This window comes from Schistocerca piceifrons, chromosome X, assembly GCF_021461385.2.
Source record: "Schistocerca piceifrons isolate TAMUIC-IGC-003096 chromosome X, iqSchPice1.1, whole genome shotgun sequence".
Taxonomy (NCBI): Eukaryota; Metazoa; Arthropoda; class Insecta; order Orthoptera; family Acrididae; genus Schistocerca; species Schistocerca piceifrons.
The window spans coordinates 328577451-328602380 of record NC_060149.1 but is presented as its reverse complement, the minus strand read 5'-3'; positions in this window follow the sequence as shown (position 1 = coordinate 328602380).

Genomic DNA, 24930 nt, shown 5'->3' with positions numbered 1-24930 from the left:
TGCGTCATTGTTGTAACTATTCTGCCACCTAATGGCAGCCGATATAGCTTCGTTTATTAGTTATTATTTCACATTTTTAATTTTGTAACGTAATTAGTTTGTTCTTGGACTTTTATTATGTTCTCATATCTAATATTCTTCATAAACAAAACTTGCTACTACCTTGCCACGTAGCGACAGGTACGTGGGTTTTTTTCCTTGCTCTTCTTGTTATAAACTAAAACAATTTTTGCATTCTTTCTTAATGTTGTAATTTTATAATGTACACTTGACCATTTTCTTTTTAATTTTAAATGTTTAGGATATGTTATCAATTACGACGAAGTGTGGCGCCCTTATTACCACTATACCACCATCTCGCGTGAATGTTAGCCTCTAAGTTTCAAGTTACGACTTTTTCACTAACCTGCTTACGACTGTTACATGCACATCCTGTAACCTTCTTGCAGCACGATTCTCCTAGATATGTTTTTGCTTGAAGTAAGTTGTGTGTTCAAATAAGGTTTTTTTCATTTACTTCCCTATTATGATACTGTCTTGTAATTTCCATGTTTCTTTAGTAGTTTTTGACAGATATCTGAACATAACGTATTACAACAATAAAGTCGTTCTGTCCTGAAGCACGGCTTTTTGATTAGTGATCAAGCCAGCCTTCATGCAGTACTACTGTTCGATGATGTTAAAATCTTGTTTGTTCTTATTTCGCGCAACACTCATTTAGATAAACAAAAATAGGTTCTAAGAATATTTTCATTGTGTCTGGTACATGAGAATTAGCATTAACATTGTAATGCAGCAACTTCAGTTTTTATGCAAGTGTTTGACAACAGTAAATTATCGTCATTGTAGCTGCAGACTTTATTTTCTAATGCTATTTTGTTATTGATTATTATAAAAATTCAAATAACTGTATCTGCAAACATAAAAAGAAATTTCAAAAGACCTAGATGTTAGACTAGTTACAATCGATCCTAATATGTTGTTCTTTCGAAAATGTAACCTATGTGACATTCATCGTGATGCACAAGTCCCAGACAGATGTTTCTCCATTCCACTTCAAAGAATGTAACTGATACTCTTGGGAAAAGTTGCTTCTATCAGGCTCTATCACAATAAATTATTCCTGCATGTGAAGGTAACATATGTGGCATGATCAAAATGATCTGTAAATATTTTAGTTCTATTCGAAAAAACCACCATAACATTTACTGTCAAATACATATGTAAAAAGGCAGTAAATTCATTTGACTTACGCTGACGGAAGAAAATGGGAACTCCAAAAAATAATAAATGTACAGTAACGAAATTCCGAGTTTACATTTGTATAGGTAACATAATTAAATGATTAAAGTTACAACATCAGAGGTTAATGTAAGCGCGCGATAATCAATTGTAAATGTGAATTGCTGTTACATTAATAACCAGTGTGACCACCAGAATGTTGAATGTAAGTATGCAGATGTGCATGCATTGTGCTGTACAAGTGGCGGACGTCAGTTCGTGGGATGTAATTACATACTTGTTGTACTTGGTCGTTCAGAACAGGGACAGTTAACTCTGGTTGTGAGTGATGCTGGAACTGTAGTCAGATGATGTCCCATATGTGCTCGACTGGAGACATCTGGCGATCGAACAGGGAAAAGTAACATATCGACACTCTGTAGAGCATTTTTGGTTACAACAGCGATATTTGGACAAGCGTTATCCTCTCGGAAAACATCCCCTGGAATGCTGTTCGTGAATCGCTTAACAATAGGTGGAATCACCAGATTAACGTACAGATTTTTCAGTCAGGGTACGTGGGATAACCACGAGAGTGCTCCTGCTGTCATACGAAATCGCACACCAGACCATAACCCCAGATGTTTGCCCACTGTGTCGAGCACGCAGACAAGTTTTTTGAGGCGCCCAAGTGGCTTCCTTTTAGAAACATATGGCCATCAGTGTCACCGAGGCAGAACAAATTTTCATCATAAAACGCAACAGACATCAACCCTGCCCTCCAATTAGCTCTCACTTGGCAAATGGCGGTTGTTTGTTGTCAGTGGAATGCGTGCTACTGGGTGTCTGGTTCGGAGCTGTTTTTGAAGTACCCGATTTGTAACAGTTCTGTCGCTGTGGTGCCAACTGCTGCTCATGTTGATGCTGCAGACGTAGTACAATGCACCAGAGAAATTATGTTATCTGCCGTGTGGAGGATCTATGTTCTGTTCTGGGTGCTGGCAAGGATAATTGTGTGGTTGGAGGACTGGAAAAAGGTTTTCAAAGTTTCGTGAGACCTATAGAGGAGCTACTCGAATAAAACGTACCTGCTCCAAGGTCTGGAAGTGCGTCAACGGATAGGAGATCCTTGGGCTGCCCCCTATACCTCTCCAAACTGCATCCAAATAACGCAATTTGATACTGGAAGGCACAGCAGCCGGTAAACGTTGTGTGATCGTCTGAGTGTGATTGCGTAACAGCTTTTGGCTCAAAATAGCTAAAATAAAAATGCATATGTACATAAAGTACAATTATGAAAGAAATCGAAATCCGACACAATAACTATCCTGTTCCAGAGAAAAGTTTTACATTCTCACGTGGACGGAAAAAATTCATATACTCTAATTCATACAAAATTATCCCCTCGTAGTGCGCCCCTCGAAGCTTAGTGTTCAGTACGACGGAATGACATACCTAACGGCCTGGGTTCGATTCCCGGCTGGGTCGGAGATTTTCTCCGCTCAGGGACTGGGTATTGTGTTGTGTGTTGTCCTTATCATCATATCGTCCCCATCGAAACGCAAGTCGCCAAAGTGGCGTCAACTCGAAAGACTTGCACCAGGCGAACGGTCTACCCGACGGGAGGCCCTAGCCACACGGCACTTCCATCCACTCGTATAACAACGAAATCAGCTAGCATTTTTTAGTGAGACGCAGTGCGTGTTGTGGTGCATTTCACCTACTGCAGTGTACAAATTGCATTGTTGGCATCCATTTCCTTAAACTGCTACGAATGTGTCCAGTACTTACAAATGTTTAAATATGATAGACGATCAGTAACAAGCCAGATGCTTAAAGAATTAAATCGGTCCGAAATTAAGACGTCTGTTGTCTAAAAATAAAATAATATATGGATTAAATCAAATTAAAGATGGTGAGTTCTTAGATCATTCCTAGTTAATTTTAAAAAATATATAGATACGATCCAATGCGTGTCATACAATTTTACATGTATATTAACAACCACTGGGAAGTAATTACTTCAGAATTATTAGAGTTTATGCACTTCTGTTTCCTCTGTATATTTCGGGGCATGTCGAGTCCACTGTCAATATTAAAATATATGGGCACGTACAGTATGCTGTCAAACGAAAGAAATTCTAAACTCATGCTATTCCGTCATCTCTGATAGGACATAGTGACATTTTCTCCACTCTTGTACATCTCTTCAAAGTCTCAGTGAAATACATATTTCCACTTCTTGTGTAAATAGTAAAAGAGGTAACTGCTGGTTCTGAGCCAAGAGATCTGATTTCAGCGCCAGCATTCCTGGAATCGATAACATAGGCATCAGTATTCCCATAATACCCCTCCCCTCCCTCCTCCCCCCCCCCCCCCCACCAACGGACAATGGCACAAACTATGTGCAACAACGTCATCATGCTCTAAGCCAATTTCTCAGGCGCCCCAGAGCGCAGGAGGTCTGACGTTTTCGCCAATGGCATACAAGTTCAGCTCTCCACCACCTCTCTAGCAATTTTAATGTTCATAATCCATTTGCGTGAACACCATCATCTTCCGGAGGTACTTTGTCCAGTTTAAAATACTGACAGTAGTAACAAGAGTCAGCTGGGAAGAAGAAGTCTGACAGTATTTAATAATACCTCTTGTAATAACAATATGGTTATTATTAGGAAAACCTGTTAGTTTGCATATTCTCGTCACAGCACTCCAGTGCTACATGTGGGCAGCAGCTAACATTATACTGCTTCCATGCAGGACTTACAGAACAACGGCATGTGCACATTACGGACACGCTGACCTATTGTGATGATTAATAACGATAGGACATTGTCTGTACAGAGTATATATCTAATAAATATATTTACGTTTTGTCGTTTATGTTACAAATCCTGATCTGGTGCTGGACGAGGACACGGATGTGTTCTGAGATGTATTATTACCTCAGTAGCGCCATCCATTGTCCACAGGATGTCTTCAAACCCTATGGGACCTATTGCTATTCGACTACTCAGTGGCACAGCCGCAGCAACAATCGTCTGCAGCCTAAAGAGCCATTAATCCAATACTGACAGACCTGCTGGACCAGGAATCGGAGGTGTCCCACGACTTGCTGTTGCCTGGGCCACACGAGAACTCTTCTGCATCAAGACATAATAGTTTACTTGGACTGCCAAGCAATCATGAGAAATATAGGGTTACAATGAGTGGCTATTGCCGTAATTTTCAGTTGTAAATTGATGATATATATACATATGTAAGTAAGTATAGCCTATAAAAGACCCCTTTGTTTTCAAAAACAAACGTATACACACACAATTATATCATGCATATGTATAAATTCTGCCCCAAATATGCCGTGTACGACTACACCATACCTGCGTCATACAAACACCGCATGTATGTCATACATATGTTGTACATACGCTGTAGTGAGATACGTCTCCACTATCAAATGATGACATCATATAGTCTGTAAAAATGTTAGACGAGCGGTGTCAAATCTGGAGTGTTAGCTGTGTTAGCCCATCTTGAAGTCACCTTTCGTGAGAATTATTATAGTGATAGACAGGTCAGACGTGCGACGCACTATCGAATAACCGTGCACCGGGTGAGTGATGATAATACCGATGTGACACCAAAGTCTGCGGTCTTTTTTCCTTACGCAGGGAGCATTTCGAACATTATCGGTCGTATTTTACGTAAACATGATTGAGCATTTAATAACAAAATTAAAACTTTTCTAGTAATGATACTAAAAAACCACAAATTTGCATACAATATCTTTACCGAATATGTAGGGAGCCAACTTCTTTTAAACTTTGGCACAACAAGATATTAAATTATAAGGGCTCGATAACAGGGAGGCAGAACTAGCATTTTCAAAGGATGGCAAGTAGATTAAAACAATCAAAGTAAAGATACAGTCATTCAACTTTTATAATAACAAACAATTTTAAAGCCACGTAATTTTAAAAACCCACCAATGAAGGCAAACTTAACCTTTTTAAAGTGGCCAAAAACAATCAGAGTAAAATAAAACCATTTAACATCTTACAATAACTAACAACTTTAATACCATGTCCTGCCACCAAAATGTTCTGGGATAGAAATAATTAACCGACCGGGTGTAAGGGCGGCCACAGTTGTCTCCCGAAGGATGCTCAGGCTAGAAGCGAACTAACAGACCCACAACGCCTCACATTCAGCAGTCACATCGACCTCACGCGAGGCCAGGGGAGGAGGAGGAAGCAAATCAGGAACTATAATCCCTGCCCAAAAATACACTTCCTCACAGGCAGTACTAAAAAGAAACCAAAAGATCACTGTCTATAATCACACCGGCGACAGGGACAGGAAATCCGAACGCAGGAGGCCACAAGGCAGAAAAGACGCTGGTTGAACAAACCAAACGACTTCAATTAACATCTAAACCTTTAACCAACTTAACTTGCAGTTTATCAGAGAAACAGCAGGTGAACTCCGATGCAAAGGTTACGCTTACCCGACCGTGTACACTTCGCCAGCGTACCAAACTGGGCACAGTCACGGAGCCACGCGCTGTGTCACCGGAGCCCTCGCCTTCTCTGCACCCACGGCGGCGAAATACCACTCCCCAGGTTAGGCGAGTTACAAGTCAATCATTCCCGCCTCCAGACGGAAAATTTAAAAACATCCGTTGCCGCTCCCACCACGTAGTGACTCGAAACCACAGCCGTGACCCCCGCGTGCTCACAGGAAGAGCTTACAGCCTTATCCCGTCAACTTGTCCCACTCGTCTCGCACCGCCAGGATAGACCACGGGGCTTCACGGAACAACAGCCAACTCTCTACACTGCCACGCCACGCAGCGGTCTCATCGTCCGACATTCTCTAATTCCCGATTTTAAAAACCGACCGACCGACTCGTCACCGCTAGGCCACCAACCGGCCATCCCCCCCAAAGACCTTATTCGCTTACCAAGGATAACAGGAAGCAACGACACGAAGATCGATAAGACCAGACACGCCGCCAGAGGGGAATCTCAACAGAATCGTACGCGGCATAACGATAAATATGAAAGAATCAGTTAGCGACGGAATGGAAGGACTCAGAACAATCTGTACAGCGCGATATATGTTGAGAGCCGACACACAGCTCAATGATGGGAAGCGTGTTTTTCGACCACCATCTAAGATCAGGGTCCTTTTATATTCCGTAAAGAATGATCTTGGTTTGCGTATGGCAGGCGTTTATCGTACTTCATGCAGTTGTGGCATGCCATATGTTGGTCTGAATATCAGGACTGTTGAGGACAGGTGTACTGAGCACAATCGGCACACAAGCATGTAAAAGCCGCGCAAATCCGCCATTGCAGAATATTATCTTGTCACCGGTCATCCTATGGAATATAAGAACACGGAGATTATGACATGCACTTCCAGCTATTGGGATAGTTAAATTAGCAAATAACCTTACGAACAGAGATTGTGGTTTTTGTTTAAATTTTGCATGGAATCCTGCTCTCTCACTTGACAAAAAAAATGGAAGTCAGAGTTTATGTTGCCTCACCCATAGATCATTAATTTCACTATCGATAACTTCTGGCGTCGGTTATCTTTGGTTTGACATGGAGCCAGAGTTTACAGTGTGGGTGCGTGTGTAATCTTTACAGAGTTTCTTTGAAAAACAACCGAGATTTTCAATTCGCTTGCACAGCGCTTACTTGCTGCTGTTGAAAGTGGAAGGATACGCTCCTGTAGAAATATCGGCGACTGTCGACGAAGTGGCTGGGCTGCGTTTCTGTAACTTAATTGAGTATTCAGATTTGCTTTACTATGAAACTGTGGATTATTATTGAATTTCTAAGAGTTGCAAATAGCCATATTTAAGACTGTTTTAAATTCCACAATTTCTGTTGCATCTACTAGACTCAGGCGTTGCGAGCAACCGCCGTACAAAATTCCTACTTTGGGATTTACCCATTTGCGGTTACACGCTGACAGCCTTTGCACTTCGAGAGGCTTGCATCTGCTACGCAGCCGAATAGGACAGGTCCAACCTTGCAGTCATCTGTTAGCGCTCAGCCGGAACAAACAAATTGTTCTTGTTTCCTACCAGTAGACAACCGAATAATTCGCCAACATACATGCAATGTTACATTACACACTAATTAATACGAGCACTTTTCAGCTTCAACCAATAAAACAAAACATTTTATTGTGAATATGTAACATGACTAAATACTGAGTGGCACTGAACAATTTAGGAAGGAAAGCAACTTAATTTCTTCTGTAGCTGGCTGAGACTTTGTTATGGGAGTGGTAAACAATGGTTCTAGACGATCTCCTGATGTTGAAACCAAACCGTGCACGGGATGATTCCTGTGAAAGAGCACGGCCGACTTCCTTCCCTAATCCGATGGGACCGATAACCTCGCTGTTTGGTCTCCTCCCCCGAATCAACCAACCAACCAACCAAAGCGAATGGATGGAACACAAATTATGTTCCTAGAAGTTGGTTCAAATGGCTCTGAGCTCTATGGGACTTAACATCTGAGATCATAAGTCCCCTAGAACTTAAAACTACTTAAACCTGACTAACCTAAGGACATCACACACATCCATGCCCGAGGCAGGATTCGAACCTGAGACCGTAGCGGTCACGCGGTTCCAGACTGTAGCTTCTAGAACCTCTCGGCCACTCCGGCCGGCTTCCTGGAGGTAATCCAATATTTTTTTCTATGAATATCGTTCAGTCTTTAGGTTAAATATCTGATAGAGAGATGTAGCTAAAATGGTTAATGGCAGACAAACGAAATCGTTTGATTTCCTCCCACAAAGTATATGGCCTACCTAAACTAGTCCAAGTACTTGGAGGCTATTCCAAAGGTAGAGTACTGCATTCTAAATAGGTCCTGTGAACATTAACCTGCCTCTTATTATTGGTCATCACCTCCTGATTAGCTGAAAATATTGTGGGTTGCGTAAATACAATTTAAGGGGAATGACAGATATCGAGGTCAGCAACCCCACTTTTTAAACTTCCATGGAATAACTTGACAGTCATTAAGAACTCGAAAACTGTTAAAGCAACGTTTTAGTTTATGTAGGAATGAAACAGATTAAACATTGGGGAACCAAAGGAAGTTCATTGCAGATATTAGCTGATTTGTCCCTAAGTGACGAACAACCACACAAGGTGACTCAGCTGCCCCTATCGATGTCGTTGCATGCAACAAGCGGGTAAAAATCGGCCTTCGAACACCACGTGCGAGAGTTTTATAATCTTGCGCCCTCTAAGCGCCAACTATTGGTACTAAATTAAAAAATCAGTAGATATTTTAACGTAGTTACATTTTGTACTGGGATACGTGTTTGGTGGAGGCCACAGTTTTAGAGCTATCCAAGAGAAACGAAGAAAGGTGAGCTCCAAACGCACCCAAACCCTAACATTCATCCCTCACCAGTAAGAGTTTGTGTTATGTTATTCCTGACACTCCCTTCTACCACTGAACAAAAATTTGCGAGTGAAAGAACTATTCCAGATATTAAAACTTCTGAAGCCTTTACTGAGTGGGCTAATACGCCACCACCATATCGGCTATTTCGTTAACATTACTAATTTAAACGTGACCGTGAGAGTAATGAAAGAAAGACTTTTGTAAATGTTACGCTAAAACTAATTTACAATCACAGAAGATTCACACGCAGAAGACCTGACAAATACAGCGAAGTAATTATCTATTTCAAGCTGTTGAAATTCACATTGTTTGGTAAAATATACACAAGCCCCAGTTTTATAATTTTGAAATGCTTGAGCAAACCGGAGGCCTAATAAGAACAGTCAATAAAAACAAAAAGTGGTCGTTTGTGGGAAATAATTCGTGCAGTCGCAAACTTTTGTGTAATAGTAAGATGCAGTGCCACGAACAACATACTACAGATTCTGACCGGTGGGGAATGAGTGTGAGATTCTGAAGGCCAGTTTTGTACATTTTTCTTGAATCGCTCGAAGACTTCGGCCTCCAGCCAAAACGTATCCCAGTACAAAATTTAGCTATATTAAATTTCCTACTAAAAGGTTCTGTTCATTTTTTTGTGTGACTAACAGCTTTCAGGTAGGGGGCGAGAGAATCTGAAAAATCCCGCGTGGTCTCTGAAGACCAGGAATAAAATTGCAGGCTCCATAAAACGACATCGTAAGGGCAGCTGTATCACCCTGTACACACATCAAAAAAGTTTTGAATCATCTCGGTTTCTAGAGTTCCGGAACCTGTAAAGAAAACTGGAATAGAGATCAACATAAACATCATACCGTGCTTTTTATTGCTCTTGAAAACTACACATTGCACGTTGTACCACCATACAGCGAGACCTTCACAGGTAATGGTCCAGATTGCTGTACACACCGGTACCTCTAATACTCAGTAGCACGTCCTCTTGCGTTGATGCATGCCTGTATTCGTCGTTGCATACTATCCACAAGGTCATTAAGGCACTGCTGGTCCATTGTTCCACTCCTCAAAGCGATTCAGCGTAGAGCCCTCAGAGTGGTTGGTGGGTCACGTCGTCCATACACATCCCTTTTCTATCTATCCCAGGCATGTTCCATAGGGTTCATGCTGGAGAACATGCTGGTCACTCTAGTCGAGCGATTTCGTTATCCTGAAGGAAGTCATTCACAAAATGTGCACGATGGGGGCGCGAATTTTCGACAGTTCCTGTCTCTCTGTATCTCCTCCATGTCCTAACAACATCTCTTTGGTTCACTCCAAGACGCCTGGACACTTCCCTTAATGAGAGCCCTCCCTGGCACACAGTAACAATGCGGACGCGATCGAACCGCTGTATTGACTGTCTAGACATGGTTGAACTACAGACAACAAAAGCCGTGTATCTCCTTCCTTGTGGACGTGGTTGTTTACATCTTTGGGCGGGTTTAGTGACATCTCTGAACAGTGAAAGGGACTGTGTCTGTGATACAATATCCCCAGTCAACGTCTATCTTCAGGAGTTCTCGGAACCGAGGTGATGCAAAACATTTTTTGATGTGTGTATAATACACACCTCGCGGTCAAGTGACTAGCGTAAATGCAGTCCCGGTGCGATAATGTGCGCAGCCTCATTACATGAGGTAATTACGTCATTACTAGAAAAATTTATCAGCGCACCCGGATAAAGTCCCATAACTTGAGTAGTACCAAAATACTCCAGACAGGACATAACACACTCGCCTTGATCCACGAGGCGAGGATAAAAACGTTACCACGAACATACTACAATAACTTCTGTAGCAACATGATTACATTACGTTAAGTTCCAGATTCCTACCACTGAACCGGAAACATTCAACGCTACAGGTCTCCACTTAAATCCCAGCTATAATATTTGTAGGTTATCACAAATGTGAACAGAGAAAACTGGCAATATGTGTTCAATGCAAGAAAGATATAAGTGTGGCAGGAAATCTCACATCAGATCTCATGGGAATAAGATCAAAGTGTCACAGGAAATCAATCACATCAGATCTCATGGGATCAATCAATTTTTTTATTAGCTTTTGGGACGTTCTCATTCAGCCATCTCAATACTGGAAAGTCGGTTATAACGATACAAACGCGAGGACAACGGAACACCCAATCCCCGAGTGGGAAAAATCCCCGACCCGGACAGTGATCAACCCAGGGCCCCTGCTGTTAACTGTGTTGACCGATCAGCTGCCAAGGTGGATAAAACAATATAGCTCACTCTTCTTTTACAGTGCTTCTCAGCTCTAGTTATTTTCGCGATGTGCTGCCTTCAAGGAGCCCGAGCTTGGTATACATACCCACTTTCCACGTCTCTACTTAGAACTACAGAATCGACGACTAGCTATCACCACTGGCAGCTATTGCCATAATATGTTGTAGATCTCCACTTACTCACACGATGATTCATGAAGTCGGAAAGTGATAGCGAAATTCCGCGCCCAATCACAATGACAGACCTTAGTTCTTCCTGGCCTTCCGTACAGAGAGAGAGAGAGAGAGAGAGAGAGAGAGAGAGAGAGAGAGAAAGAGAGAGAGAGAGAAAGGAGAGAGGGAGGGAGCCAGCATGCAACAGAGAGAAGAGTAGAACTGCAAAACATAAGATTGCCAAGTAAGTAAATTACATCTTATAGAACTGTATGTCACAGTTCCTTTTATCTCAGAGGAGAAGGTAATAACGCAAAAATGTTTTCACAACGAAGAATTGGTAGTGACTCAGGGTATTTAAAGAAAACTGTTTCATAGATATTGCTAGGAATGTTAGAGGAGGAAAGTAAAAAGTATTGAGGTATAGGGAAACCGTAAGATAAAAAACTGTACTTTCACCGTGAACGGCTTGATTTGTTTATTAATTTTGGGATGATGAAGTGCCAGGGAAGTGAGACAAGAGATAAGAGGTGGGAATGGACTTTAATGGTGAATAAATCTTAGGAGAAATGTTACTATTATTTTTGGGAAGATGAAAGAGGTAGCAATAGACAGTAAAAGAGAGGTGAATTATAGATTACGAAAAATAGCCTTAAGAAGCTAGTCTTAATTTATTACTTTTCAAGTATGCAGGCACAGAGCAAATAAAACAGAAATATAATATTTAAAAAAATATATTTCAAAAATGTTGCTTCAATTGAAAATGTAACTTAAAGGAAACTATCTCATATTCTACTATCTCGAGCTCGATACTGTAGCTAAGTGATCTTCCACTGGGTCTTACTGAAATATAATGTTAGGTTTGGGCTAGAATACTCGCCCTATATAAATGACCAGTAGCATGCGTATACATAGTTAAGTGGCACGTTGTAAGGTGTTATACTAAGGTTATTGACAAGTGATATGTATATGTATGCGTGGAGGTGCTGTATAAGGAGGATCGACTCTGGAACCTTTTGATCACTTTGCTACGTCATCTCGACGAGTTCGTCACACTTACAAGAGAGTGATGGTGGCGAAATATTATACGCATTTCACTCTTCTCTCTCTCTCTCTCTCTCTATCTATCTATCTATCTATTTGGTGATATGCGCAAACTGACAGAAGGAAAGTGTGTATACAGCAGCGATGTATCACTTCCCCCAAATATACTTCCAGCTAACTTACAGGGTTCGGATCCTTGCCTTGTAGACGATTGACCCGAGGCTTGGAAACATATTGACTTACAGTGACGTATTGGCAACTATGGTTGGCATCGGCTCCACCTTCCCAAAGGTTTCTGCTGCTCTACGTAAAGCCATTTTGTTCGTAAACCAAGGTTAAGGTGTGCTCTTTAGAGCCCATGCCTGTTCGACACTTTTCTTTTTTTGTCTCATATTACCTCCTCTCAAAATATGGAAAACAAAGAGCTTGAAGTACCTGTTGCGTATATGCTATTAATTATGATACTTCCTGTGTACACAGATGAGCATCTCATTCCTTAACGACATTGCATAGTGACGATATACCATAAAGGCTGCGTACAAGTAACATTTATCGAAATTTTTTGTAAAACATCGTCTAAAGTGCTCTTGTGGGTAGATTCTGATCGGTTGCACACTGCATGTCCTCTGGTGCGTGCTCTGACAAGACGAAAAACTAATGGCATCATCTCAGTTGTGTCCTATCAGAAGGTCGAAGCAGACGTTTAAGCGGCAGAACAACACCGAACGCTGCGGTTGGGACTGGCGCGGCAACAAGCGACTGCGATTGTGACTGCGCAGGCTGGTACCAGTTGAGTGTGGACGGTTGTGTGTGGGTCTCCACCAACTTGAATTTACTTTAAATGAAATGGTTGTGTATCCTATTCCCATCTTACACTGTAGGGGTAGTTGTTTTCTTCTCAGTGTAGATTTGGGATTTTTTCTCTATAGTTTACTTAAGACAGTACTAGGACAGTCTTATAGGGGCGTCAAACACATAATATATGCTTGGAACGTATGTATTGCAGTGTGTTATTTTTTGACGTGGGATTGGCATGTATTTGTTACAGCGGTTTTTGCAGAATATGTAATGTAATGTTTAGCACCAATTTCCAGCATTCTACATCCATATAAGAATAGGGAGTTTCGCAGTACAAAACATAACTTACAAACGAAGAAACGTGCTTGGGCGGTTCCTCCACACTAACTTCAACAAGTCGATAGACACGGAAAACAATTTTGTGGATGTGCTTGCTCATATAAATAGTTTGTCTCGTACTTAGGACAGATATTTGTGGAGTCATTACGGAAAAATACCCAATACTTCGCTGCTAATTGTGCTAATTAAGGCTAGAAGTTTGAATGTGAAGATTTTGCACCATTAAGAATAGTAATAATGGCTAACATTTTTAAGTAGGGTCGCCGCCATTCCACACAATTCTCCCAGGAAGTATGAGCTAGTATTTTCTGTCTTGTTGTAGAATTTGAAATGAGGATGTGGCGACGATCTGAGGTTAGGAGAGCGATGGCATTGGCACTGGTTTATACATGGTACCCGAGACAGATCTCATATTAATGTCCATTGGCAATTTCATATTTCATCGGATCGACAAACTCGAGACATAATACGTTCGCAGTCGCCGATTCGGTGTAAATGCTTCCGTGCGTTTCTCAGTACAGGCTGAGACTTGCAAAAATAATTAGTTCACAAGTTCAGACCTGCTTTGCCTAATCATCGTGTGTGTCGTATTATGCCAAACAAATACAGTACTCTAACATGCAAACGGCACCTACTCATTCAGGCTTTTGCGGTTGCTAACGTATAGTATAGATCACAGCATCTGGATACTTCATGTAAATGCGTACAGAAGGATAAGAGGAAACAGTGATAACAAGACGTGTTTCCTCATAGCAATGATTTGTTTGTCATAGTTAGACATGGTATTTGTGTAAATAAATCAGCCACAATTATATCAGATACAGGATTTACGAAATATTCTGCTGCTAATTGTTTTAATTATGATACGAAATTTGAGTAATATTGGCAAGTACTTTTAGGTGGGATAGCCACAAGACACACACATTATTCGTGCGGAGGCCTAACTTTTGTCTAGAATTTAACATGACGTTGCTATATTACACACTAACTGTAATTTCAAAGTATCTTACTCTAATATTTGCCAACAGTTTTGCAGAATATGCTACGATGTCATTATTTTATCGTGTCAAAGTCTCTTATCTCGTTAATTCTGGTAACATTTACAACCAGTTTCTAACTCTCTTCTTCTCATTACGTTTTACAGACCTCGAATGTCCAAATTCCCGATAAAAATAATTAAAAAAACTGATTTGTTGAAATACTAGTGACGAAGCAAGCTGGGCTAATTTTAATTCCCCTCTTGTTTTGACAACTGACTTTTTTCGTTTTGACTTAATTAACATTAACAGAGCGAGTAGAATCTGTATTTTCGTAAAAGAGAAAGGTTGGCCATCAGTTTTAAGGAATATAAAAACGGATCTAATTTTGTGCCTAGTTTTCTATATGTAATTGATTTTATAATTTATTTTGACCATTCCTAATTAGTATCATTTGTTATAGGGTGAAATCAGTGATTGTTTCATAACTTAAATTCTATTGTTGACATATTAACAAGCTTTCATTCTGTAATAATTGTAAACATCTGGAAGACGAAGTGCTAGTCATCTTAAAGTATCTATTTAGCTCTATTCAAAAATATGTTAGCAAAACTAGCCCTTCATTAATCCCAAAGTAATTAACAGTTTTGTCAAAAGCATTGTTTACGTAACTATATTTGTTACTTTCAAACAACTTAAACAGATAATTCTGCCTAATCCCTTGCAGTACAAACAACTGCTGACAAGAAATGTTACGATGAATTCAGTTAATTTAATGAGTTCAGTTTTAATTCTAATTTCTGCAAATCAAACTTCGAAGAATGTGTAGTTTCAGCACCGATTATTTTGATGATATATAAGGGCCCGATTTTTGGTCACGAGACAGTCAGTCCACAGCCGAGTTTCAGACGAGTAATCTGTGCTGGTTAGAACAACAACAATGCTTCACGTTAACTTTGGAATAAGTGTTAAACAATTAGGTCGTGTGTAAAAACAGTGACGGTGTCTGCTCCATACGCACCTGATAATTCTTTAAGAAAAATGAACTTTGTGGTTAGGTTATACTGCTCGTAGATGTTCAACAGGAAACTATTGTAGCAGTATGTGGAGTTCCACCTGAAAACTAATCATGAGGCTTATCAAAAGTTAAAAAATAGTGCACTGGCCATATAACTGTGTAATATTTGGGGTTGTTAACAGTGGAAATTAAAGTACTATGAAACACAACTGTGCATCTGTGGGCTACGTAATTTGCAGTAGTCAGTGTCGGAATCCACAGCTTATTTTTTCAGACAGGGTAGCACGCAGCACGTCGACACCGAGGACAACAAACGAAGAATATTAAAAGCAGGTGGAACCGCCACATACTCACAACCTTTCCCTCTCGCTACAGAGTACCGATCCAAAACATCGACCAAATGGCACGAGAGCAGTAGGACCCCGCACCAATTGGCCAACAACAGCAGCGCAAGGTTGATGAATGATTCAAATTGTTCGGATAATTTTGAGCACAGGCTACATTGTGATTAACTCATTTTCTATAACTGTGGAGTTAAGATTTGCATTTAACGTGAGGCAGCTAATAATTTACAATGTGCAGTTACATCTGCATTGCACGAAGTCTTTGGACAAGACAGGGCGCGTTTGCAATTTGGGTAGATGCATATCACCATAAAGTGTCGTAAGGCGGTGTGAGATCTATGTGTGATGTCGGTACGACGTGTGTACGACTTCGATAGACGTGTGGGCCACCTCGGTATGCGACGGATTTTAGCATACAGTGTCCAACAGTTGAACAGTTACATTAATTATTTTGACATATCCTGAAATGTTTTTTTACTATTAGTTTGCAAAATTAATTGTGGTCCTCTCACTGCCGAGCACAGACTTGGAATGGATAGCAAATTGCCCAAAAGCGGTGGGGACGCAACAGATATTGGCAAAGAGCGTGATGATGTGAGTAGTGGAGCACCGCAGTGATTGGCCAAAAGAACAGCAGCAACCAGCACCGGAGGTGCGATTCGTAGAACGCTGACAACACGGGGGAGAGAGTGGGTAGGTCACCGACCTTTATGTAACAAGTACAATTCCCTCAGCACCAGACGTACAGTTCCTAGAACGCTGACATCGTAATGTGCTGACGTCTATGTCTACATCTACATGGCTACTCTTCAAGTCACATTGAAGTGCCTGGCAGAGGGTTCATCGAACCACCTTGACACTAATTCTCTCCTATTCCACTTTCGAACAGCGCACGGAAGGAAAGAACACCTGTATCTTTTCGTGCGAGCTCTGGCTTCCTTTATTTTATTGTAATGATAGTTCCACCACATCTACGCCAGCACCAACAAAATATTTTCTCAACCGGAGATGAAAGGCCGTGATTGAAGCTTCGTGAGAAATTTCCGCCGTAACGAAAAGCACCTTTGTTTTAATGATTTCCACCCCAAATCCTCTAACATCTCTGTGACATGCTCCCCCATTCCTCGATAATACCTAACGTGTTGCCGTTCTGTGAACTTTCTCGATGTATTCCGTTAATCATATCTGATAAGGAAAGCGCACCGTGCAGCAGTACTCCACAATAGGCCGGACGAGCGTAGCGTAGGCAGTCTCTTTAATAGATCCGTTGCATCTTATAAGTGTTCTGACCATAAAACAGTCTTTGGTTCGCCTTCCCTACGACATTTTCTGTGTATTCTCACCAATTTAAGTTGTTCGTAAGTGTAATTCATAGGTATTTAGTCCAATGTACGGCCTTTAAATTTGACTGATTTATCGTGTAACCGAAGTTTAACGGATTTCTTTTAGCACTCGTTGGTGACCACACACTTTTCATTATTTAGGGTTAGCTGCCCATTTTCGCACTACAGACATCTCATCTAAATGGTTTAGCAATTGGTTTTGATCTTCTGATGATTTCACCAGACGATAAATGACAGCATAATCTACAAGCAACCTGAGACGGGTGTTCAAATTGTCTCCTAAATCGTTGGTAAAGATAAGGAACAGCATAGGGCCTATTACACTACCCTGGGGAACGCCAGAAATCACTTGTGTTTTTCTCGAAGACTTTCTGTCTGTTACTAAGAACTGTAAACTGACAGGAAATCACTAATCTAATCGCATAACTGAGACAATATTCCGTAAGAGCGCAATTTACGTCAGATCAATTCCTAGAACGCCGACGCCGAAGACCTATAAGTCGGGGTCAAGGGTGGCTCATCTCTCCTTCGTCTCCTATTTCTGTACATACAGGAAAATGTAACAATCATACAAAACGCACTTAACTGGTCGTACACGCTAGAATTTTGGAAAAACTCAAGGCGGAAAACACAATGGATCTATCTTCTTCAACATTCCAGTCACTCGTAGTCATCTCGGTCGCTGTGAACATAAAATGATGCATACCAAGAAACCTTTTCACATATTACCGTGCTAGAGTGCTGTCGTTGCCCTCTCTTAGCATCGTATCAGTCATTTAGTTCCTTGTGTAATGGTACCTGTCAGAATGGTGTCAAGAATTATGCTTCTCTAACGTACAACGCAGCTACCAAATTATAATGTGGGTAAAGAACCATGAAAAGAAGCAGTTCAAGTGCAGCTACGGTATTTGGTGCAGCCATTGACTCCAACATTTACTGATGGCCATTAGGCTGTATAACTAGTCAAGGTACCAATCACGTTCTGATGGCACACTGACACCACCGCTTTCAACCTTTGATTGTACTCAGCACCTAAACCATTCATTTATGGATTGCGCCTCAGGTAATATTCGAATAGTGTGTTTGTGTGTGTGTGTGTGTGTGTGTGTGTGTGTGTGTGTGTGTGTGTGTGTGTTTTATACACCCCGTATATGTTACATTCGGACTGATATTGCTTAATATTCTATCATGGTGTTCGGACGACTTGTAACTGGCATATTTTTGTTTATTCAACTTTTGTTTCAAAATATGAGCCACGAATCACTTTTCAGGTGCCATGACCTTTTTACAACTGAACCAATCTGCGTCCATCATTTCTTGATCCTTCCATTTTGCTCGTCTCTGTACTACACACATCAACAATGAATATGCATGGCGTGTCAAACAAATAAACATGAAATTTACATATTCATTAGGTGATGGGTTATTACGACTCATAACGAATCTATTCTTGATATTTTTGTTTCCTAACAGTCCTCTGACTTCAGTACGAAATATTTTCGCAATTGGCACAAATGTGTTCTAAATTCAAACATTTTCATTAAGTCCAAGTGTAATTGGGCTCAAATTTCACGAACGGCACATGGGTGCTACATGCAGGATGGGCACTGGCACATTTTGCTGCCGATGTACGAATAAATGTAACGTACAAATATGCAACCAGATGGAGAAATCGAATGGGGCCTATACCTTCACCTCATGGATTGCAACACCTCACTCTTAGGATTTTTTTATGTTGTATAAACTCAACACTACTGGTGAAGAGGTTAACGAACTGGAGCATCGAATTTATGCCTTAGCAAGATTTACAAAATGATTTAGGGGTGTCTGATAGAATTCGTGAACCACTGTAGAAACGAGGGAAATATTGTATCTGTATGCAAGAACGAAAGGTGGAAAATCTCCTTTAACAGATACAAACGTATAGTAAATTTAACATGTAAAGCCGGCCGGTGTGGCCGTGCGGTTCTAGGCGTTTCAGTCTGGAACCGCGTGACAGCTACGGTCGCAGGTTCGAATCCTGCCTCGGGCATGGATGTGTGTGATGTCCTTAGGTTAGTTAGGTTTAAGTTGTTCTAAGTTCTAGGGGACTGATGACCACAGATGTTAAGTCCCATAGTCCTCAGAGCCATTTGAACCATTTAGCATTTAAAGTACTGAAGAGGTATTGTATTCCTTGTTAGGGTAGTTCCTGAGCGAAATTCGAGCCTACTTATATGGAAACTTAAATGAAAAGTTTACATTTAAAATACATTCGTAGTTAGTAGCACAGTATTACATACTGAAGTCATTAGCCAGTAACCACACATTCGCATTTGTCTCGTAAACACTTCATGCGTGGACCAATGTCTACAGGATCGTTTTTCCATCTCTTGTCTTATACTTTACCCGTGTCAGTTTTCGTCATTAACTGTGATACTCCCTCTGTCCCTGTCCAGACCTGGCAGGGATATCGGCCACTAGCCCACCAGTCGTGGCATTTCGCAGTGGTTCAGATGTATCAAGAATCTTTATCGGCCATTGATCATATGAGATAAGAATGGCTTCGTCTTCGGTACATATGATAACAAAAATTTCTGACACTATATACAGATTCGACGTTATGAGTATGTGGGAGAAGTAGTCGACCAGCCAAAGTTGGTACGATGTAAGACGAATTTATTGTACGGCTGCATGCTAAGAGCCCAGTGCTAAGGGGCTCCACAGCAGGTAAAAGTGAGCCCAGACACAAAGACGAGCAGAGTAGCAGGAAAGGAGAAAAACACGAGGCTGGGAATTTGGACGGTGATGCTAGCATGGCCTTTGCGTAAGAGGGCAGAAGAATCACCAAGAAATGGCGGAGTGTCCAACAAGTTGAGAGATGGCTTCTACAGCTCTTGAAGAATGTATGATAACTCATAGTCAAGTATTAAAGGAAACCTGAACACATCTGTGATCTCAGAAAAATGAGGCCCATCCAATGTCACAAGAATATTTTATTGTCTTTAAAACTACAGAAGTTAATATTTCACAGCAAATAAACATTTTCTCAATGAACCTCTAAATTAACAGCATTTAATTGCTTCATGCGATTTCAACAAATAATATCTCAGATGATAGCACTGCACGATAGCTATCATTCTAGAATGCTACTCATCTGTATCTATTTTATTTATCACCGTATGACGTCTTTCACGTCTTTTTTATCACACAAATGTTTGTCAGAATATCATATTCTCCACAATTACATATGCAAATGAATACAGCATGAATACCATACATATTGTCATCCTTGTGTACTTATTTAAAGAACACTTTTATATTTTGCCAGTTACAACTGACAATACAGAACCATGGTAATTTAGGAAGTGGTCAATCCCATGTGTTAGTTGACATCAATTTTGTAAAAGAGTGCCTAAAATAACTTCTGACAAGCACGTCTAAATAACTGTTTACACAATATTAAATGACAATATATCGTTTTTCGCGCCCACAATTGCTCAAGAATACTGACTTATTTATTTATGGAGAAACCTTTACTCAAGTTTATTGTTGCTGAGCTGAGAGTAACAGAAAGTTTGACATTTCTTTATGTAAATATTCTTGTAATTTATTAGTTTAGATGGAGCAGCGGTCAAGATCAATCAAATTATGTCTATAGAGAATAAGAAGACTGTATTCTCGGTGGGGATGGTCTTTAGTCAATGGAAAAGCAGACAGTAACGAACACTACAGAAGTCTAGTAGAGACTGGGACTTTTACGAGAGAAGAGCTCAAGGCAGCGATTCTGGACACTTTTACACTGGAAGGACGCACACCTGCCTGTGGTAACGAGTGGTAATCGACCATGGAGGAGTTTGATTCTGGATGGTGAATGGCTGCTACCGTACTTTAACTTCTGAAGGGACTGCATATTTCAATAGGTCTCAATGTGCTCCAGAGTAGGACTCTAACTTAGACTGTTTATATTGCAGAACTGAGGATAGACAGAGTATGAGTTAAACTTCTTTGTATCGAATGTGATAATTTATAAACCATCACATTGAACTCTAAACTGTTTGAGCTGATGAATATTTCACATTTGGTGATTATGAAATGGACTTAGCTTTCGAGTACCTTTGATTACAATTTAGTTTGGGCATCTTGCAACCACACTCATAACGCTTTCAATGTAAATTGACTCCATTAGATAAGGGTCTGTCTGTATTTTAGCTGGATATCATAAGGCCACTTCCTGTTTATTTCAGGTATCCTTTCTTGAATCACTTCTGTTAGAATAGAACCCTTATTATTAAATTATTCACTTAACTTTTACTCTTTATTTATGTGTATTTCATTGACTCACAATTCTGGTCAATGCATACACTATTTGACTGCATGATCACAGCTGCAAGTTATTATTTCCATTGAATTAGCTGCAGAGTGTGAAAGCAGATGTGCACAGCGAGCTGTTATATTTAAACAGAGCTGTGCATAACCCAACTACCTAAAATACGAGTAACCACAGGCAAGACGGAACTGGTTTGTTCATATGGGATGCTATAAGCAGAGCTGCAGCCATTAGGAACCACCGCACGGCGAACAAATGGAGTTACTGCACAAGCAATTTGTAAATACCATAAATATTGAGATAGTGAATATATTGTTCAATACATACTACAGTTATTAAATTGATGAACACAGTTAGCATACAAACTTACTAAATACGAAATATATTGAATACAGAGATTTAATACAATTAATATGCATTCCTAACAGTTTTACAGACTTGTGCTCTGTGGCTCTGGGCAGTCATAAAAAAGCTGTTGTTTTCTCTGGGTTGCTGAATATTTATTTGATGAGATCGAGTGGAGCGTGATTTGAATGACTCCTGTGTATTTTCAAAGCTGAGATGTTCTAATGTGAGTGAAGCAGGATTGTGTCATCAGTTTAGCATATGGCAGCATGATTTATGTAATGATGAAGAAGACGGGTTCAAAAATTGATTGATAACTAATTGAAACTCTCAGCTGCCGACGGTTGTTGTTGATATACCTCGATGGGGACAGCGAAAATGTGTGCCCCGGCCGGAACTCGAACCCGGGGCACACATTTTCAGCTGTGCCCATCGAGGTATATCAACATCACCTGTCGGCAGCTGAGGGTTTCAGTTAATTATCATTTATTCTAGAGAAGCTGCACGGTCGTCAATGGTATCTGTTCTTTCGAGAACAGTTACTATCTTCATATATAGTTAGAGGCTACCCGGCCGTTGACCTTCGTCTGTGCGAATGCGCACAGGTTGCCCGAACTCTTACGGGAATCGTCACCTTAGTGGGCGTGAGTAATGAGTGGATGGGCAAATATCTATTAGGTACATTACGTATGTAGATTGTGGACATTTGGGAGTGTGAGTCACACAGGGAGCGGGCAAGGGATAAGTCCCTGCAGTCGCGCTATTCATATGTGTCCTCTGTGGCTCAGATGGAAAGAGCGTCTGCCATGTAAGCAGGAGATCCCGGGTTCGAGAAAAAAGTCCCGGTAGGCGCACACGTTTTCAGCTGTCCCCATCGAGTTATATCAACAACACCTGTCGGCAGCTGAGGCTTTCAATTAATTATCATTTATTCTGGAGAAGCTGCCTGGTCATCAATGGTATCTGTTCTTTCGAGAACGGTTACTATCTTCATATCAGAAACGGAACCCTATGGCATACTGGTGTTAATTACTGCTAGAGAGGAGATGTTTTTACATGTCACAAAAGGTCTTCTGTTGTGAAGATACGAATCTATTACTGCTAATGCTTCATTACATACACTACAAATTTGTAGTCCTGCTGTCAGGATGTCAAAAAGAATATTTCGCTAGGATCACATAATTCAAGTTCCAAAATACTCCAGTTTATGAGGGCTGTTAATATTTGTGCAATAATTTAGCAAAGCATCCGCTGCCACATCACTGCCCTGTCGGTAGCCTAACTATTACTCAAAGGTTGCTAGTCTCAAAACAGTTACTTAACATGGTACACATAAGTGAATCTAACATCTTAGAAAATATTGGTACAATTGATACTGGTCGATAAATTTGAGATAGATGGTAATTATCTTTTTAAACACCGGTCTACCTTTGGAGATTTTGAGACAGTCCGGAAACACTTCAGACTGTATACATTTATTAAATATGAAAGCCAGTGGTTTACAGATAGTCTATGGCTTTCTTTTAAAACTAGCTGACTAGCCAGCGTTGTCCAGATAAGTATTTATGTCAGTCTTCTACTAGTCCCTCTCCTCCTCCCCCTCTCTCAGCCATGTCCTTCTCTTCCTTTCTTTATTCATCTCCCTCTCTTTCCTTTCTCTTTCCATCTCCTTCTCTCCCTTCTGTTCATCTATCCCTCTTTCTTTCTCGTTCCATCTCCTTTTCTTCCGTCTTACTGTCCAACTCCTTCTCTTTCCTTTCTCTGTCCCTCTGCTCCTCCACCCTCTGCCTGTGTGCTCCTTTCCCCTCTGGCCCGGTCTCCTCCACCCCCACAATACTCCTTAGTTCCTCCTCCACCTCCTACTCCTCCTTCTCCCCCATTCTGCCTATCTCATCCTCTTTCCTTTGTGTGCAACTCCTTGTCTGTCCTTTCTCTTTCCATTTCGTTCTCTTTACTTCCTCTGTACATCTGCTCCTCTCCACTCTGTCCATGAGCTCCTTTCCCCTCAGTCTATCTCCTCCTCCACCTCCTACTCCTCCTTCTCCCCCATTCTGCCTATCTCATCCTCTTTCCTTTGTGTGCAACTCCTTGTCTGTCCTTTCTCTTTCCATTTCGTTCTCTTTACTTCCTCTGTACATCTGCTCCTCTCCACTCTGTCCATGAGCTCCTTTCCCCTCAGTCTATCTCCTCATCCTCCTCTCTGTCTAGTTCCACCTCACCCCACTTCGTCCATTTCCTCCTCTTCTCTTTGTCTGTCCATTTCCTCCTTCCCTTCTCTCTGGCCACCTCCTCCTCTCCCTACAGATGACCATCTCCTCCTTTCCCCTCTCTCTTTATGTCCTCCTACTATTTCTATCTCCATGTTATCATTTCCACCCAAATAGGAGACTGCTTCTTCTTAAATCTACAGTACTACTTTCCATATAGTAAGTAAAAAGTGGATCAATTTGGCTGAATTCGATCTAGAAGTTTAGGAGGAGCTTTCTACACGTGAATTTCTCCACGGTCGCATGTGTCATATGTATACAGCTGGTAGTACAGAAATAATAAATTAAAACGTAATGCTTCATGCAATAGTTTTACTGTATGAACAGTGAAAATGTAGTAAGCGACAATCTTCTTTTATTTCATCATTTCTTGACGGTTATTCGAACGTCAAGGTCTTCACTGCTTTTCACACTCACCTCCATTACCCTGCTAGGTAGGTGGTTCTTTCCCAGACAACAATTATATTGAGACAGTAAGTGATTAGTGTAGCACGTTCGGTTGAATTCGATCCAGTGGTTTAGGTGGAAATGTGGGACATACATATATACGTACACCCATTTTTATGATCTGCATAATAAAATTTTTATAATTTGTATATGTAAATGAAGAGCCAGCAACTGTCAATGCTTTTAGTGTTTCATAATTTTGAGTGTGTTCTCTTAATTATAGTGGGAGTGATTCTTTACCAGTTAAAGACGTGATATGCTGGTGGATGGGCTGCAAACAAATCAGTTGCAGATGTGTCTGTTGCCTCCATTTCCTTAACTGAACTAAGAAAGTGGTCATTCAGTTGAACTGGACTAGACTGGGTCCCATGAGTACAATTCTAAGGATTCTCTTGGGCTATAATTTGCCATGCTGTCTTGCATTTGTTGGCTGCACATTCTATTTCCTTTTTAGAGGCAGCTTTTTTTTCTATGTATTAACTTAAGTATGTGAATTATTTTACATTTTTAGCATGCCTCATAAAACGTGTCCCGGTCTCGCATTTGCTCACTGGTATTTTTATATTCAATATGTAATAAAAATCATGTTTTTCTTACCTG